The sequence below is a fragment of the Octopus sinensis genome, unplaced genomic scaffold, assembly GCF_006345805.1.
Source record: "Octopus sinensis unplaced genomic scaffold, ASM634580v1 Contig17490, whole genome shotgun sequence".
Lineage (NCBI taxonomy): Eukaryota > Metazoa > Mollusca > Cephalopoda > Octopoda > Octopodidae > Octopus > Octopus sinensis.
The window spans coordinates 23,045-28,805 of record NW_021835103.1 but is presented as its reverse complement, the minus strand read 5'-3'; positions in this window follow the sequence as shown (position 1 = coordinate 28,805).

Here is a 5,761-nt window from a genome sequence, read left to right as displayed (position 1 = left end):
AGGATGAAAAATAAAGCGGACCCCACCGAACTTTGAACCTAGAACTTAAAAATCTGGAAGAAATGCCGCTAAGCATTTTGTCCGACCCGCTAACAGATTCTACCAGATCGCCGTCTTTGGGATTGTACCAGATAAGGATTTCAAATTATGGCACAAGGCCAGCAAGATCGGGGGCAAGTTGTTAGTCGACCTCGGCGGAATTTGAACTCCGAAAGTAAAGCCGAATGAAATGCCGCTAAGTATTTTGCCCGGCGTGCTAACGATTCTACCATTATTGTCTACAGCTTATTCGTGCATGAGGTTTTGGTTGATCCGAGGCCCCGATAGAAGACATTTACCGATGGTGCTACGCGGTAGGATTGAAACAGAAACCACGAAATGATGCCGGCAGAAATTGTTAGTGTTGGTGTACGATGGTGATAAGCAGTGGATGGTTAATTGGTTCTGGTAATAATGATCAGCGTTCATATCTGGGTTTGTGACCATTGTGGTGACGTAGTGGCGTGGAGGTGAAGGGGGTGAATAGACGAGAATGTAAGGGGTTGGGTACCGAACCGATGGTATTGCTAATGACGATAATGAGGGTGTTCGTAACTGAAAGTGACGACGGCGGTATTGGTAGTGGTGATGGTAGTAGTGGTGATGGTAGTAGTGGTGGTGGCGGTGGTGGTGGCGGTGGTAGTGATGTGGTGGTGTTATGATAATGGTGATGTTGGAATTCGAGAAACTGGATCGTAACAACAGGTAATTGATAATTAGTCATAGGTGCTCATGTGTATTTAATGATAGTAACTGAGTTGGAGGCGAGCTGGTGGTGACAGTGGTGGTGGCGGTGGTGATGTTGGTGATGGTGGTGTTGGTGGTGGTGGCGGCAGCGGTGGCAGCAGTAGTAATAGTAGTAGTTGCTCTTGTTTTGTTGTTGCTATCTAAATGGTGGTAGTGGTGGTGGCAGTGGTGGTGGCAGCGGCGGCTGTGGTGATAGTGCTGATGATGGTGACGGTAGTGGTAGTGGTGGTGGTGGTGGTGGCTGGGATCGGTTGTGGTAGCGATCACAGCAAAGCTGGAGGCGGGGTGGTGATTGTGGTGGGGGGTGGTAGTCATACAAGTGAGGATACAGGTGATAGTTCTAGTAGTAGTAGTAGTAGTAGTAGTAGTGGTGGTGGTGGTGGTGGTGGTGGTGGTGGTGGTAGTAGTAGTAGTAGTAGTAGTAGTAGTAGTAGCAGCAGCAGCAGCAGGGCTGTTCAAGCGGTACTGGTGGTTGTGATGGTGATGATGGTGGTGGTGGTGGTGGTGGTTGTAGTTATGATTCTGGAAACAGCAGTAGCAGCAGCAGCAGCGATGATAGTAGTAGTAGTAGTAGTAGTAGTATAGTAGTAGTAGTAGTAGTAGTAGTGGTGGTGGTGGTGGTGGTGGTGGTGGTGGTAGTAGTAGTAGTAGTAGTAGTAGTAGTAGTAGTAGTAGTAGCAGCAGCAGCAGCAGCAGGGCTGTTCAAGCGGTACTGGTGGTTGTGATGGTGATGATGGTGGTGATGGTGGTGGTTGTAGTTATGATTCTGGAAACAGCAGTAGCAGCAACAGCAGCGATGATAGTAGTAGTAGTAGTAGTAGTTGTAGCTGCTGTTGTTGTTGTTGTCCAAGCGGTGGTATTGGTGCTGGTTGTTGTGGTGGTGTTGATTACTGTTCTGATCATGGTGGATATTATACAATTAGTTGCTTAATGGTAATTGATAATTGGTAATTGCTAGTGGTGATAGACACTCTGGATACGGTGGCGGTGGTGGTGATCGTTTTGTTTTTCTTGTTATTGGTAGAGGTTGCAGTAGTGGTAGTGGTGTTTCTGTTGTTATTGCTGTTGTAGTGAATGTTATTGGTGGAGGTGGTAGTGGTGGTGGTGGTGTTTGTGTTATTGGTGGTGTCGGTGGTAGTAGTGATGATTGTGGTAGCGGTGGTGGTGATGATGGTGATGGTGGTGATTGTTGTGGTGGTAGTTGTGGTTGTGGTTGTGGTGGTGGTGGTGGTGGTGGTTCTTGTGTTATTGGTGGTGTCGGTGGTAGTAGTGATGGTTGTGGTAGCGGTGGTGCTGATGGTGCTGATGGTAGTGATGGTGGTGGTGGTGGTTGTGGTGGTTGTGGTGGTTGTGGTTGTGGTGATGGTAGTGGTGGTGGTTGTGGTGGTGATGGTTCTTATGTTATTGCTTGTGGTGGTTGTGATAGTGGTGATTGTAGTGATGGTGGCGGTGGTTGTGGTGGTAGTGGTTGTGGTGGTAGTTGTGGTGGTGGTTGTGGTGGTAGTAGTTATGGTGGTCGTTGTGGTGGTTGTGGTGGTTGTGGTTGTGGTTGTGGTTGTGGTGGTGGTGGTGGTGGTGGTTCTTGTGTTATTGGTGGTGTCGGTGGTAGTAGTGATGGTTGTGGTAGCGGTGATGATGATGATGGTGATGGTGCTGATGGTGGTGGTGGTGGTGGTGGTGATGGTTCTTATGTTATTGCTTGTGGTGGTTGTGATAGTGGTGATTGTAGTGATGGTGGCGGTAGTTGTGGTGGTAGTGGTTGTGGTGGTAGTAGTGGTGGTGGTTGTGGTGGTAGTAGTTATGGTGGCGGTGGTGATGGTGGTGGTGGTGGTTGATGGTGGTGGTGATGGTGGTATTGAGAAAAAAACACCAATAATTTTGATATTGGATAATGACGGTGGGCGACGGTGATGGTGATGTCTGTGGAATTGGTAGTTGGTAGGTAGTAATTGGTAATATTGGTGCTGGCTGTTTGACAGTGATTGCTTCTGCGGTTCGGGGTGAGTAAGGGGTGGAATCGAGACGTAAGGGTCTGTAGGGGAGGTGGGAAAGACGGTGATGAGACGCCGGTATATTGGTTGGAAATTAAATGGTGGTGGAATTATTAGTGATAGACGTTAGTACTTGCAAGGAAGGAGAGGAAGGAGAGGAAGGAGGAAGAGGAAGAAGAGAAGAGGACTGGGGAAGGGGCGAAGGGGTGGAGTGGCAGAGGAGAGAAGAGTGGGGGGAGGAGAAGGAGCCGATGCATGAAGTGATGGATTTTAGCACGCTTCGATTGTTCTTGTCGCTGGTGGTAGGTAGAGATGGAGGAAGTAGTGTTAATGGTGGCCGCGGCGGTGATGGTGGTGGTAGTGGTGGGTTGTTGTAGGTGGTGTTGGTGGTGATGGTGGTGGTGATGGCGTTGGTAGTGGTGGTGAGTGGTTGTGGGAGGATGGTGTCGGTGATGGTGGTGGTGGTGGTAGTAATGGTGGGTGGTTGGTGGTGATTGTGGTGGTGTTGGAGGTGATAGTTGGTGCTTGTGGGAGGTGTTAGTGGCGATGGTGGTGATGGTGTTGGTGTTGGTAGTGGTGGTGGTGATGGCGTTGGTAGTAGTGGTGGTAATAGTTGTAGTGATGGCAATAGTTGTGGTGGTGGTGGTGATGGCGTTGGTAGTAGTGGTGGTAATAGTTGTGGTGATGGCAATAGTTGTGGTGGTGGTGGTGGTGGTGATGATGGTGGTGGTTGTGGTGATGGTTGTGGTGGTGACGGTGTAGTGGTAGTGGTGGTGGTGATGGTAGTTGTCGTCGTGGTTGTAGTGGTGGTGGTTGTGGTGTTGGTGGTGGTTGTCTTGGTGGTGGTGGTCGTCGTCGTCGTCGTTGTGGTGGTTGGAGTGGTGGTGGTTGTGGTAGTGATAATGGTGGTGATGGTGGTTGTGGTGATGGTTGTGGTGGTGGTAGTCTTGGTGGTTGTGGTGGTGGTGGTCGTCGTCGTCGTCGTTGTGGTGGTAGTGATAATGGTGGTGGCGGCGATAATTGTGGTGGTGGTAGTGGTGGTAGTGGTGGTGGTGGTGGTCACCGTCGTCGTTGTGGTGGTGGTGGTGATGGTTGTGGTTGTGATAACGGTGCTGGTTTTTGTGGTTAGTGTGGTGGTAGTTGGTTCTAGTGGTAGGGGTGGTGGTGTTGATGTTGATATAAATCTAGATGTAGCAGTGTAAGTCTTTATGGTGGTACTGATGATGATGATGATGATGATGATGATGCTGGAGCTGGTCATGGTACTGGTACTAGTGGTGGTTGTGGGAGCTATGGTCATAGTACCAATAATCATGGTGATCTAGATTCTTTATTACAGTAGCGGTTCTGGGGTGGCTAGTGGTAGTTTCAATCACATAAGGGGTGAAGATTGTGATGGTAATAGTACTGTAAGAACTAGTAATGGTGATGTTCGTAGCGGTATTGGTTGTAGTAGTGGCAGTGGTGGAGGTGCTAATGCTGTCGGTGGTGGGTGGCCGGGTGGTTTTCGTGTGGGGTAGGCTGCTCAGTTGATGTAAATAATGTCGACAGCACTCATTGGTAGATTGATTTTCGCACTTGTAATTGGCGTAGTTATGTGTGTGTGTACGCAGAAAGGTAAATGTATGTATGTTTATTGCGTGTATATACATATATATATATAATATATAATATATATATATATGTATATATATAATATATATATATATATACATATATATACATACATACATACATACATACATACATACATACATACATACATACATACATACATATTGAGTTAGCTGTTGAAATGTGTAGAAAATGTTTGGCTCTGTGGTAAGTAGCTTGCTTTCCAGCCATATGGTTCTGGGTTCAGTCCGACTGCGTGGCACCTTGGGCAAGTATCTTCTACTATAGCCTCGGGCCGACCAAAGCCTTGTGAGTGGATTTGGTAGATGGAAACTGAAAGAAGCCTGACGTATATATGTATATATATATTTGTGTGTGTATATATGTGTGTATGTGTTTGTGTGTCTGTGTTTGTCTCCCCAACATCGCTTGACAACCGATGCTGGGATGTTTACGTATGTCCCCGTAACCTAGCGGTTCGGCATAAGAGACCGATAGAATAAGTACTAGACTTACAAAGAATAAGTCCTGAGGTCAATTTGCGAGACTAAAGGCGGTGCTCCAGCATGGCCGCAGTCAAATGACTGAAACAAGTTAAAGAGTAAAATATATGTATATATGTATGCATGTGTGTATATATATATATATTTTTGTGTGTGTATGTATGTATGTAGATATATACATGTATGTATATATGTATGTATATATATATATGTACATATACACACATATATATGTATGTATACACACACACACATATATCTATATATATATATATATACGTGATGTCTCAAAATCTTTTCTACGCATTTTAACAGCACCAACTCAATTTTCATTTCATTTTCGATTTAACTTATTAAAAATAATGAAGGGGGACAAATTAAGTTTTCAAAACATAAATTTTAAACGAATGTGTCACTAGAAGTCTGACAGCGCAGGAAAGAGTTTCACATATACGAGTCCACCTTCGTGAGTACACCTACGCGAATCCACCTACGCGATACCGCCTACGCAAGTCCACCTGCGCCAGTCCACCTAGCGAGTTCACTTACGCGAGTCACTATGACTCGAATTAGAAATAAAACTTCTAGTGACACTTTCGTTTAAAATTCTTTCATTCAAATCTTAATGTGGCCCCCACTCATTATTTTTAATAAGTTAAAATCTAAAAAGAAATGAAAGTTGATTTGGTGCTGTCAAAATGTGTGGAAAAGATATTGGGACAACGCATATATATACTTTTTACTCTTTTACTTGTTTCAGTCATTTGACTGCGGCCATGCTGGAGCATCGCCTTTAGTCTCGCAACTCGACCCCAGGACATATTCTTTGTAAGACTAGTACTTATCCTACCTGTCTCTTTTTCCGAA